Source organism: Chrysochloris asiatica, unplaced genomic scaffold (assembly GCF_000296735.1).
Source record: "Chrysochloris asiatica unplaced genomic scaffold, ChrAsi1.0 scaffold00285, whole genome shotgun sequence".
Taxonomy (NCBI): Eukaryota; Metazoa; Chordata; class Mammalia; order Afrosoricida; family Chrysochloridae; genus Chrysochloris; species Chrysochloris asiatica.
In genome coordinates this window covers 3,221,284-3,234,815 of record NW_006408803.1, presented here as the reverse complement: position 1 = coordinate 3,234,815, position 13,532 = coordinate 3,221,284, and the positions used below count along the sequence as shown (strand labels likewise).

Below are 13,532 nucleotides of genomic sequence, written 5' to 3'. Positions count from 1 at the left end.
ACATTGACATCATTATGGTCAGCTCTACTTTGAGGAGGCAATTCTTCCCTATCGTAGGTAACATGTTTTTTCTACTTCTTCTATTATAATGTATGTATGTATTTCTTCAAATTACCGTTTAAGAAATGCTTCCATTGTGTCCCAAATGTTTTGGTATGTTGTATTTTCATTTTCATTTGATTCAGAGACTTTAAAAAATTCAGTTTTATTTTTCTTTTATTTTTTCCATTATACTAGCGCATCTTGGACTTCTTCTTTCAATACTGTAGATTCTTGATCACATGCAAACTCCTAAAATCTGAACACTTACCAATTATTTTTGGTACAGGCATTCTGGGTCATCTTCTTTTGATTTGTCCTGTGGTATTCAGTATTCTGCAAATTTTTATTATTGTTAGGTGCCATCATTCATTTCTGACTCAAAGCAACCCTATGCACACAAAAAAATAAACATTGTCTGGTCCTGTGACATCTTCACAATTGTTATGTTTGAGTCCATTATTGCTGCCATTATGTCAATCCATCTTGTTGGATTCTTCCACTTTTTCATTGACTCTTCACTTTACCAAGCATGATGTTGTTCTCCAGGAAATGATTCCTCTTGACAACAGCCCCAAGAACCAGAAACAGAGTCCTTCCTTTTAAGGAGCAGTATGTTTGTACTTCTTCCAAGACAAATTTGTTTGTTCTTCTGGCAGTTCAGGCTATCTTCAGTATAGTTCGTGGACACCTTAATTCAAATGCATCGAGTCTTCCATGGTCTTCTTTATTCATTGTCCAACTTTCATATGTATATGATGTTGTCGAGGTCCTATGTCGGGTTCTAGCCTCGACAAGGAAGTGTGGGTGTCATGAAGAAGGGAGATCTGGAGGCAAAAGGGATAGAGACAGAGAGAGATGAAATATATACAAAAAAGACAGACACACAGATATGATGCAAGCTGGCAGATAGACAGATCTGCAAACATATTGCCTAGCATTGCCCAGCATTGCACAGCATTGTATGCAGAACTCAATCTACCTCAGCCTTTTATTCTCTTTTTTAGGGAGGGATTTGTTACAAAGGAAGGATGTAATTCACAAAGGGAGGATGTCACAAAGGGAGGATGTGATTAAGACAGGATACAGAACTGAAATGTGATTAATCATTCAAAACAGGACAACTTTAAATATTTTTCATAGTTTTTCTTAACAATCTAACATTTTTATTTTTACAGAAAAAAGGTTCAATCAAGCTGTTATATATTAACTTTTAGGCTTAAATGATCTAGAGTAGCAACGTGCGGTTTCTTAAGGATACGTAACATAAAGCAAGGTTCCTGAAAGGAGCCAAGCTGTCTCTGTACACTTTGCAAACTTTTGTTTGTGAGCAAGATCTCAGGCACCGGGCTTCTATATACTTTCAGGAGGAAGAAGAGCATCTGGGTTAAACTGATTATATTCAGAGGTGGTTCAATGGGGCTGCCACTGATCAACCCAGCTTCTTAGATTATTTGCTCTGGTAGTGTAGTAGTAACGAATCAGGCTGTGAACTGCAAGATCAGCTGTTCACAACTACCAGCTGTTCCATGGGAGAAAGATGAGGCTTTCTGCTCCCATAAAGATTTAAAGCCTCAGAAACCCTGTACAGAGTCACTATGAGTCAGAACCAACTCCACAGCACATAACTACCACCACTACCACCATACAAATTGAATAAGTATCATGAATTAATACAACCCTTGGGCACAATTTTAAACCATTCATAATTTCCTGGTCTTTTTGAACAACTGCCTCTTAATCTATGTATAGGTTCCTCATGAGTATAATTAAGAGTTCTGAAACATGTATTTTTCACAATGTTATTCATAGTTTACTATGATCCAAACAAAGGACTTTGAATAATAATAAAAGCATCATTAAACAGCTTTCTGGTATTCTTTGCTTTTAATCCAAATCTGTCTATCCAATGTCAGCAGTGACATCCCTTGTTCCACATCCTATTCTGAATCCAGTTTGAATTTATGGCAGCTCTCTATCTGTATACTTCTGCAATTGTTGTGAATTATCTTCAGCAAAATTTTATATGCATATGATTTATTTGATTGTTTCTGCATTCCTTTGAATAACCTTCCTTTGGAATGGAAACAAATATGGATCTTTTCCAATCAATTGGCCAGGTAGCTATCTTCCAAATTTCTTGACATAGAAAAGTGAGCACCTCCACCACTGCAACCACTTGCTGACATATTTGCAATTTGTACTCCTTCAATTCCTGGAGCCCTGTTTTTTGCTAATTCCTTGGACTTCTTTCTTAAAAACCATTAGTTTTTGTTTGTTGTTTTTTTCCCCCACCCCATCTGGAACTGACTCCTGGGCCCTGAGGCAGTGACATAGTAACAGAGGACTAGAGCGGAGAGTGAAGTGTCCAGCTGTTATGAAGTGAGGGGAGATGCACAATAACACCCATACTTGCAGATAGTACTCACTTGACCTGGCTTCAATGGCTAGATGATCAGAATTTGACTGGAAGAAGAAAGAAGAAGGGATTAAAACAAAAGAGTAACCAGTTACAGTTTGATGAGCGTTACCTATACTTATGGATGTAGTAGCTCAAAAAACTGAACAAATCTTTACAGCAAGTATCACTCCCACCCCCTCGGTACTGAAGATAATTCACAACAGTTTCAGAAGCATACAGACAGGGTTGACAGGGATGGGCAACTTAGACATCGGCTACCCAAAATGGGGGGAGGGAGCATATAAAGGCAAGAAGTGACTGGCTTACAAGCTTTCAAGAGGGTTCAAGACCATTAGTTCTTAATCACAAACTACTGCTTGAAATGGTTGATCATCCATCAATTCTTTTTGGCATAGTGAGTCTGTATTTCTTTCATCATCTTCTCATGCTTCCTGCATCAGACAATATTTTGTCCATGGAATCCTTCAGTATTGTTAATTAAGGCTTGAAATTTCTCTTCAGTTCTTGCAGCTTGAGAAATGCTGAGCATGTTCTTCAATTGTGGTTTTCTAACTCCAGGTCTTTGCACATTTAATTGTAGTATTTGAGTTTGTCTTCTCTTACTGTTGTTAAGTGCCACTGAGTAGGTTCCAATTCGGAGGGACCCTGTATAGAGTTTCCCAGGAACAGCTGGTGAGCTTAAACCACTGATCTTGTGGTTCAAACTGACCTCATGATTGAGTGCTTATCCTACAGACCCACACCAGGGCTACTTGTCTTCTCTAGATGCCCTGTAAATATTTCTATTCAGTCCTTTGTTTCATCATTTATTACAGTTTCTTTAATTCTCTAAACTCTAAAGCCAGTTTCAGAGTCTTTTCTGACATTTACCTTGGTACTTTCTTTCTTTCCTATCTTCTTAATATATTTTTTTCTTCATATATGATGTTCTTGATATTATTCCACCACTCTCCTGGTCAACGGTCCTCGGTGTCTAATATCTCAAATGTCCATGAGATAATATCTAAATTCAAGTGAGATATATTCAAAGCCGTATTTTAGCTCTTGTGGACTTATTTCAATTTTCTTCATCTTCAGCCTGAACTTTCATATAAGCAATTGATGGTCTATTTCAAAGTTAGATCATGGCTTTCTTTTGACTGATGACTTTGAGTTTCTCCATTGGATATTTCCAAAGATATGCTGTTGTTGTTGTTGTTAAGTGTCTTTGTGTTGGTTCTGACTCATAATGACCCTGTTAAGTGTTTTTGAAGAGCAGATGGTGAATTTGAACAACCAATCTTTGGGTTCAAACCCACCTTTCAGTACAGTACATGATCCCATAGCACCACACCAGGAATTTTCCCACAGATATAGTTAATTTGAATCCTGTGTATTCCATCTGGTGAAGTCCATGTGTATAGTCAGGCATCTTTTATGTTTTTTTGAAAATTTACTTGCAATTGATAAGCTATTGGTAGTGCAAAATTCTATCATGTGATCTCCAGTATCATTTCTATGACCAGGGCCCTATTTTCCAACTACTGATCCTATTAGTTTTCATTTTTTAAATATTTATTTACCCAAATTCCAACTTTGCTAAATAGATCATGTGTTTATTTACATTGTTAACACCAATTATTTTCCCCTCTTTGGACCCATGCTCTTAACCATGTGCCTTTTCAGTTTCTGGATTAAAGCTGCAACAAATATTTTCCCTTACTCCTTAATAGTCTCAGCCATGTGACTACATTTGGCCAAAAGAAAAGGGATAAAAATGACAGTGTATCTCAAAAGGTCTTGCATGTTTATATTTGCTCTACTATTAATCTTGCCAGGAGGTTAAGACTCATGTACTCTGGGCATATTATCAGAGGGACCAGTCCAGGGAAAGGACATAATGCTTGGTAAAGTATGTTGTTGTTGTGAAGTGCCATTGAGTCTATTCCAACCCATATATAGCATTTCCATGTAGCAATTGGTGAGCTTGAACAGCCGACCTAGCTGTTCAAAGTGAGTTTGTAATCCAGCATATTAACCCACAGCACCACAGCAGGACTCCTGGTTAAATATGTTGTTATTGCTGGTTAAGTGCTGTCAAGTCGGTTCTGACCCATAGAAAGCCTATATGGGGTTTTTGAGAAGCGACTGGTGAGCTTGAACTGCTGATTCTGCAGCTCAAGTGACTTAGTAGTACAGTGCATTAACTCACAACACATCAGTGAAAAGGGGGAAGACCCTCAGTGAGATGAACCGATAGTGGCTTCAACAATGGGTTCAAGCATAGCAATGATTACGAAGATGGGAAAAGCCCAGGCAATGTTTCATTCTATTGTAAACAAGGTTATTGTGAGTCAGAATCTATTCAACAGCTCATAACAACAACAAATTGTTAGGGCTGCTGATGCTTTTTTTTTTTTTTTTTTTTAATGCAAGGTTGTTTTTGTTGTGATGTGCCGTGGAGTCGGTTCCGACTCATAGCGACCCTGTGAAAGGTTTCTGAGGCTGTAAATCTTTATGGGAGCAGAAAGCCTCATCTTTCTCCCGCAGGACAGCTGGTAGTTTTGAACTGCTGACCGTGAGGTTCACAGCTCGATTCATAACCACTACGTTACCAGAGCTCCTTAACACATATTAATTAGGGGATATGGTTACTTTGATCACTGTTTTTATGAAGTTCAAATTGTAGTGGGTTTCTTGTATTGTTTATGGCAACTCTATTTTGCCACTACCATTTTAATAAGAATAACCACCATGAAATAGAGATACCAAAACAGACATCAACAAAATTGCACCTGTTAATCAGTTATTCATGTATTGATGACTTGATTGTTTGTTAAGAAAGTTGAAGATAATGTATAAATGATTACAAAAAATAAGTAACATTAATAAAGTTGCTACATGAATTTAAATACATGGTTTATAAAAATGTTCTCTATTCTGTAGATTGTTTATTTTTTGGTGAAGTTATTTTCAGAACAGAAATTTAATTTTGATGGAGTTCATCTTTCTATTCTGTCTTTTGATGGTTTTGCTTTCAATATCCCATCTAAGAATTTATTGTTATAAATTAAGTCTTACATTTTTAAAGAAAGTTGTGGTTTCAGTTCTTCCATGAAGTCTTTATTGAGTTAATTTTGGGGAAATTATATATTGGAAAAGTTCTTAAAATGTAGAATATATGAAAAGAACTTAACAACAGACATACAAGCCACCCATTTTTAAAATGAACAAAGAAGTTCAATAGAAATTTAACAAAAGAAGATATATAAACATCCACGTATCTGATAAGATGCTCAACATTGTTAGTCATTGTTGTTGTCATGTTGTTGTTGTGAACGGCCGTCGAGTCAATTTCGACCCATAGCAACCCTGTATAGGGTTTCCAAGGAGCAGCTAGTGAGCTTGAACCACCAATCTTGCAGTTCAAATGGCTTTGCAGTTTTGCGCATTAACCCACAGCACCATACCAAGGCATTAAGTATGCTCCAGCACATAGTGACCCTATGTATAAAATAACTAAATTATGCCCAGTCCTGTGCCATTCTTACAATCATTCCTATGTGTGTAAAGGGTTCTCTTGAGAAGCAAAATCAGTGAATCTTATTAATATTATTAAATCAGAAAACAAAAATCCTCACCACTGGACCAATAAACAGCATCTTATTAATGGAGAAAAGATTAAAGTTGTCAAGGACTTCATTCTTCTTGGATCAACTATCAACACTCATGGAAGCAACAGTAAAGAAATCAAATGACATATTGTATTAGGCATATCTGCTGCACAAGACCTTTCTAACGTGTTGAAGAGCAAAGGTGTCAGCTTGAGGACTGAGATGCTCCTGACCCAAGTCGTGGTATTTTCAATAGCCTCATATGCATACGAAAGCTGGACAGTGAATAAGGAAGACTGTAGAAGAAATGATGCTTTTGAGTTATGGTGTTGGAGGAGAATATTGAAAGTGCCATGGGCTGCCTAAAGAACCAATAGATCTATTTTGGAAGAAGTGCAGCCAGAGTGCTCCTTGGAGCAACATGACCAAACTTCATCTCTCATACTTCAGACATATTGTCAGGAGGGACCAGTTGCTGGAGAAGGATATCATATTTGGGAAGGTGGAGGGCAGAGAAAAAGTGGAAGACACCCCCCCGACCCCCCCAAAGAGATGTATTGGCCAAGTGGCAGCATAGATGGACTCAAGCATGGCAACGGTAGTGAGGTTGGCCCAGGATTGGGCAGTGTTTCATTCTGCTGTGCATAAAGTTGCTATGAGTCAGTACCAACTCGATGGCCCCTAACAACAACAACTGACATCAAGTTTGGTCTTTTATCTTTTCCTTTCTTTTTATTGACATTTTGCTTTCTTCATGAATGATGTTTTTTATGTCATGTCACAACTCTTTTGGTCTTCAGTCATTAGGGTCTAATGCTTCAAATCTGTCCTTGAGATGGTCTCTCAATTCAGGTGGGATATATCAAATGTCATGTTTTGTCTCTCATGCATTTGTTTTAATTATTTTCAGCTTCAGTTAGAACTTGTATAAGAGCTGTTGATGATATGTTCCACTATCTGTCACTGTCCTTGTTTTTGACTGATGATATTGAGCATCTCCACTGATGTAGTCAATTTTATTCCTGTGTATTCCATCTGTTAAAGTCCATGTGATTACTCTCCTTTTACACTATTGAAAAAAGGGTATTTGCAATGAATAAGTCATTGGTCTTGCAAAATTCTATCATGTGATCTTCAGACTCATTTATATTATAAAGAATGCATTTTCTTAATTGTATATTTGGTCAATTTCAGACTGAATAGATTTATATAATTCTTCAATTATATCTTTTTTTTTTTCTTTAGTGGTTGGCAAAAAACTTTTGTTTCTAACTTTTGCATTCCAATTACTAATAATTATTAATTCATATTAATTGCATATTTGGTCAATTTCAGACTGAAGAAATTAATAGAATTCTTCAATTTCATCCTTTTCTTCATTGGTTGGTGCATAAATTTGAATAATAGTTGCAATTACTTGTCTTTCCTGTAAATCTTGTAGCTGTATGGATATCATTCTATCATAGATAGCACTGTACTTTAAGATAGACCCTGAAATACTATTTTGAATGATAAATGTGATGCCATTCCTATTTAAGAATCTGGGTGTGTCACCCTAGGGTAAACACTTGACCTCAAGGTTGGTTTTGAACTGAAAAGTCAGTGGTTTAAATTCATCAGCTGTTCCTCAGAAATCCTATACAGCGTTGCTATGGTCCAAAACTGCATCAATGGCACATAACAATTCCTCTTTAATTTCTCATTTCTGAGAATGAGAAATTAAATTATAATTCATATAAATCATATATCATAAATACATAAATTATAATATCATAATAAACCATATTACATTCAGATTCAAAATTGCCAAAACCAATCCATTGCACTTTACTACTTCAAAAACAGCTACAACAGTACATTGTCAGATAACTGCAAGAAGTTTAAGCTGGATTCAGATGAGGACATGGAACAAGGGATATAATTGTTCATGTCAGATGGGTATTGGCTGAAAGTAGATAATACCAGAAAGATGTTTACCTGTGCTTTATTGACTACACAAAGACTTTCAATTGTGTGGATCATGACAAGCTGTGGAAATCATTGCAGAACGTGCCCATGAGAAACCTGTACATAGACCTAGAGGAAGTTTTTCAAACAGAACAAGGGAACACTGAATGGTTTAAAAATAGGAAAGATGTGTGTCAAAACTTCATTCTTTCTCCAATCATCTGGTTGGAGGAAGAATAATTAACAACCATGATATGCAATGATACAACCTTCCTTGCTAAAAGCAAAGAGGAGTCAAAATACTTATTGATGAAGATCAATGACCACAGCCTATGGTATGAGTTGAACTTTAATGTAAAAAAAAAAAAAATTCAACAACAACAACAGAAATCCTCACCACTATACCAATAGATAACATCGAGATAAATGGAGAAAAGTTGAAGTTGTCTAAGACTTCATTTTGCACAGATCTATCATTAATACTCATAGAAGCAACAGTCAAGAAATCAAACCATGTACTGCATTAGGCAAATATGCTGCAAAATAATTCTTAAAGTGTTCAAGAGGAAAGATGTCAGTTTGAGGACTAAGGTGTTCCTGACCCAAGCCATGGTATTTTCAATAGCCTCAAATGTATGTGAAACTTGGACAATGAATAAAGAAGACCATAAAAGAATTGACATATTTGAGTTATGGTGTTGGTGAAGAATAACCAATATGTGTTGGAAGAAGTATAACAGAATGCTCCTTAGAAGCCAGGATGGCTAGACTTTGTCTCTCACACTTTAGACATATTCTCAGGAGGGACCCGTTCCTGGAGAAGGGCACAATGCTTGGTAAAGTGGAGGGTCAGTGAAAAGCAGAAGTCCCACAATGAGAAGGATTGGCATAGTGACAGCAGCAGTGGACTCAAGCATAGAAACAATTGTAAGGATGGCATAGGACCAGGCAGTATTTCTTTTTGTTGTGCATAAGGTTGCTATGAGTCAGAGCAATGCCTAGAATATAATGTCATTTTTGATGCCTTCCAGTTTTCCTGTATTCATACTACTTACATTCCATGTTGATTATTAATGGATGTGGAATGAGGGACATTTTTGTTGACATCAGATGGATCTTAGCTGAAAGCAGAGAATACCAGAAAGATGTTTACTTCGTTTTGTTAACTATGCATAGACATTTGATTCTGTTAATCATAGCAAGATATGGATGGTATTGTGAAGATTGAAAATTTCAGAACACTTAATTGTGCTCATAATTAACTTGTACATAGACCAAGAAGCAGTTTCTGGAACAGAACAAGAGATACTAAATTATTAAAAATCAGGAACTTTGTGCATGGTGGTTTTATCCTTTCACAATATTTATTCAATCTGTATGCTGAGCCATTAATCCAAAAAATTGCATTATATGAAGAAGAATATGGCATCAAGATTGGAGAAAGTCTCATTAACTACCTGTGATATGTAAATGACACATTGCTAGTTGGAAACAAGGAGGATTTGAAATTATTACTAATGAGATTAAAAACTACAGCCTTAGTATGGATTGCACCTCAATGTAAAGAAAATGAAAAGCATCATAACTAGACCAATAAAAAAATATCATTATGAATGGAGAAAAGATTGAAGTTGCTAAATACTTCATTTTCCTGGGATCCACAATCAATGTTCACTGAAGCAACTGTCAAGATATCAAAGAAAGCAGTACATTAGGCAAATCTGCTGTAAAATACATTTTTAAAGTGTTCAAGAACAGAGTTAACTCTGAGGACCAAAGTGTGCCTGTCGCAAACAGTGTTATATTCAATAGCCTTGTATGCATATGAAATTTGGACAATGAGTAAGAAAGAAAGGCCTTAGAATAATCCATTCATTTGAATTATGTTGTTGGAGAAGAATATTGAAAGTAACAAGACAGCCTGAAAAACAAACAAATCTGTTTTGAAAGATGTATAGCCAGTATGCTCCTTAGAAATGAGAATGGTGAGACATCATCTCAAAATTTGAACATGCTATTAGAAAGGACCCTGGATGAGATGCATTGACAGAGTGGCAATACCAATGGGCTCAAACTTAACAAAGGTTATGACAGTAGCAGAGGACCTTGCAGTGTTTTGTTCTGTTAGGCATGGGGTTACTATGAGTTGGAACTGACTCAATGGCACCTCACACCATCAACATGTATAGTTTAACACTTAAAAATTAAGACAATGTTTAATTACTTATATTTAATGATTCTAAAATTCTGAAAGTTATCACTGCTACTAAACCAACAGCATTCATTTATTTAGTTTTTAATAAGAAAGAAAGCTTCTTAATAGAAAGGTTAGGCACATGTACAATGAAAGTAAAATGTACGGCTATTGAAAAAAGTGTGTGGGAGTCATGTCTGACTTCCCATGGTTTCACAAGGGGGAAAGAGAATCAAACTCAAAATCAGCTGTAGGCTGATTCCTACTAAATTGAAGCAGACATACTTCACCCTAAAACCTTCTTTACCTTATTCTGACACCAACCTTTTGACCCACAGCACTCTCTGCTTCACATCTGTGTTTGACAACCCATTGCAATGACCACACAGAACTCATCACAATACTCGCAATTATGGGGCTTATTAGGGAAGTGGACCAACTCAGGCCGCAGCAGTTCTCTATCCAGGAATGCCTCTTGTCTGCCAAACTGAAGGCACAACTTATTTTCAACCTCTCAGCCATGTGCTCCCTTGGCCTCTGCCCTGGTCTTCCAGGTGATACAAAGCTCTTTTAGCCAAGCTGTGAATGCCCAAAGACCACACTCTGTAAACCAGTCTCTTGCCTGTAGGCACTCAGCTTTATTCAGTCCATAGGCCTAGTGCTAGAAGCTGTTGTGTCTTTGCATGCCACCACCTCTGATGTTGGCTCTGCCATCGTCTCTGCTGTCATCTTTTGGCATCACCTCTTGACATCTTATGCTCCACCAATGGTCTTCCTTCTTGAGGGTCCTGGGATCTACCATCTCTGCTTCCAAGATGGCTCCTTCTAAACATAGCTGGAGGGCAAAATTAACCAATTCCAGCCCTAATGTTCTTTATACCTTATTTGCAGGGTCCCACCCAGTTACTTAAGGAGCTCTGGTAGTGTAGTGGTTATGAATTGGGTTGCGAACCTTAAGGTTAGCAGTTCAAAATTACCAGCCGCTCCGCAGGAGAAAGATGAGGCTTTCTGCTCCAGTAAAGATTTATAGCTATGGATCGGAACTGACTCGACGGCACTTAACAACCACAACAACACCCGGTTACTTGGAGTTCTGGTGTGGTGCTTTGGGTTAAAGGACCAGACTGCAAAACCATTTGAACTGCAAGGTCGGTGGTTCAAGCTCACCAGCCGTTCCTCAGAAACCCTATACAGGGTCGCTATGGGTCAGAACGGACTTGACGACACTTAACAACAACAACAATAATCCAGTTACTTGGTGGGAATAAAGAAGACTTTAGCTAGATAAGTCATATGAAGTAAATTTAAGGCACCGTAGTTATATGCTCCCAGAAGCCAGCTCAAAAGTGAGATGGAGTTTAACACTAAGGTTTCTGTCTGTCGCAAATCAGGTGAGTATGAAATGCCTGCTGATTTCAGAAACAACTCCACAGCTGGAGCAAAAACACGATCCATGAAATATGAGAAACCCAGCAGCACCTCACCCATGGAAGCAGTTATTACACTGGCATTTATAAAACAATAGATTATTTTCTCCTTTTGAATTTGCCTCATTTTTCATCTTTGATGTTGACACCTTGTCTTACAATACTATGCATAAGATAATAAATGAATGAAAATTAAATATTAAATGAATATTTGTTTAACCACAGTGCAGATAGTTTCCCAGTATAGAGATGCACACTGTGGTGCTATAAAGCTATAGTGCTTTTCATGTGTATAAGTCATGGTTATCATTTTTCCCAAAACAGCAACAATCCCTATGAAATTATTATTTATTTTACACTGAGCCCCCAAATACTTTTATTCATTCTGCCTGACATTAAAGAAGCTTCTCAAACAAGGGAAAACACACAGGGAGCTCTGAAAATGTTTTCATTTGAACTCTCAAAGATAAAAACTTTATGACACACTGAGTTGCAATGGCAGAGTAGTTTATAGTAAAAGAAGGCTCAACTAAATGAAGATGAAACAAAGGACACATAGGAGCCATACATGGACCAAACATACAAGTGAAAATTAGCTTTTATCAGGTTTCCAATATGTGTCAGATACATCAATTATCTCTATACCATACAATAGCCCTAAACTGTATAAAACAGTATTTTCAATATACAGATGTGGAAAGTGAAGTTCAAAGGAGACTATGGTTAGGAACTCAAAATGTGAGTGGTGGGACCAGAATATCTACACAGAAAAGTATGAAGGGTATCAAGCCAGTGGGAAGACAGAGCTCGAAACTGCATTTTGCATAACTCTCTGGATAATATAAAAGAATGTTGTGGTTATGTGCCATTAAGTTGAATCCGACTAATAGCTACCTTATACAGCAGAGTAGAACTGCCCTGTAGGGCATCCAGGGTGTCATTTTTTATGAGATCAAATCATGGCTAATCAGAAAAGCAGTGGGGCACACTCATTTTTGTCTGATTCTAGTATTCAGGTTGTTGTTTGTAGTATAACTTTTTTTTAAGTTATTATTATGAACTAAGTGATAGTTTACATTGCAGAAAGTCAGTTTTGCATTCACTTTGCTTCATTGCAATGATTACTATCCCCTCCATTCACCATTAGCCAGCAGTATTTGTCTATATTCCCTCCCCTTTCTCCCTGGATGTACACAAAAAAAACCACAAAGGAATATATAATCTTTAAACATTTTGCAAGCCAACCCTCCTGCCCACCAACACTCAGCCTTTCTCTTTCCCTGAGTCTTGAGTCCTCAGGTACTCCATGTCTCCATGCTGTCACCTCTGCATCTATCTCTGGTGTCATTGCTTCTCTGGTTAAGATCTAACAGTCTGTTCTTGTTCTTCCCTCTTTATGGTCCTAAGCTACTCTATTACTGGAATGCAAGATTAACTGCTCCCCATTTTTTGTTACACAACTTCTATGTTTAGAGTTGTGACAATTGCAATTAGTCGTTATAACAATTACTCACTATTGGATCAACAAAATCCTATCCCTTGATCTTTTCACCATACCCATCCAGAAAAGATGAAAATTATTCCATGAGGATTCCACTTTTCCCCTCTTGCTCTGAAACTAAACTCCCAATTGAAAACTTGTAAGCCATCCACTTCATGCTTTTATACCCTACCCCACACTCTAATTTAGATAGCCAACGTGTAAGTTGCCCATCCCTATCAACTCTGTGTATTGAGGGGATAAGCTTGATCTTTGATGTGACGACTCCTACCCTGTCGGTTGGTATTCTGAACTATTACATTCATAAGTAAAAGTCAATTCATCGGAGAACAAACAAGATGGCAGATCAGGTGGACGTATAGCAGAGAGCTCCGCCAACAACAACACAGAATACCCGACCAAGCAGGTT

General features: G+C 37.3%; 1 pseudogene; it reads left to right on the top strand.

Annotated features, from left to right (window-relative positions):
- Positions 1-10,607: 10,607 nt before the first annotated feature.
- The window catches only part of LOC102833747, a 96,484-nt pseudogene continuing 93,559 nt past the window's right edge, over positions 10,608-13,532 (top strand).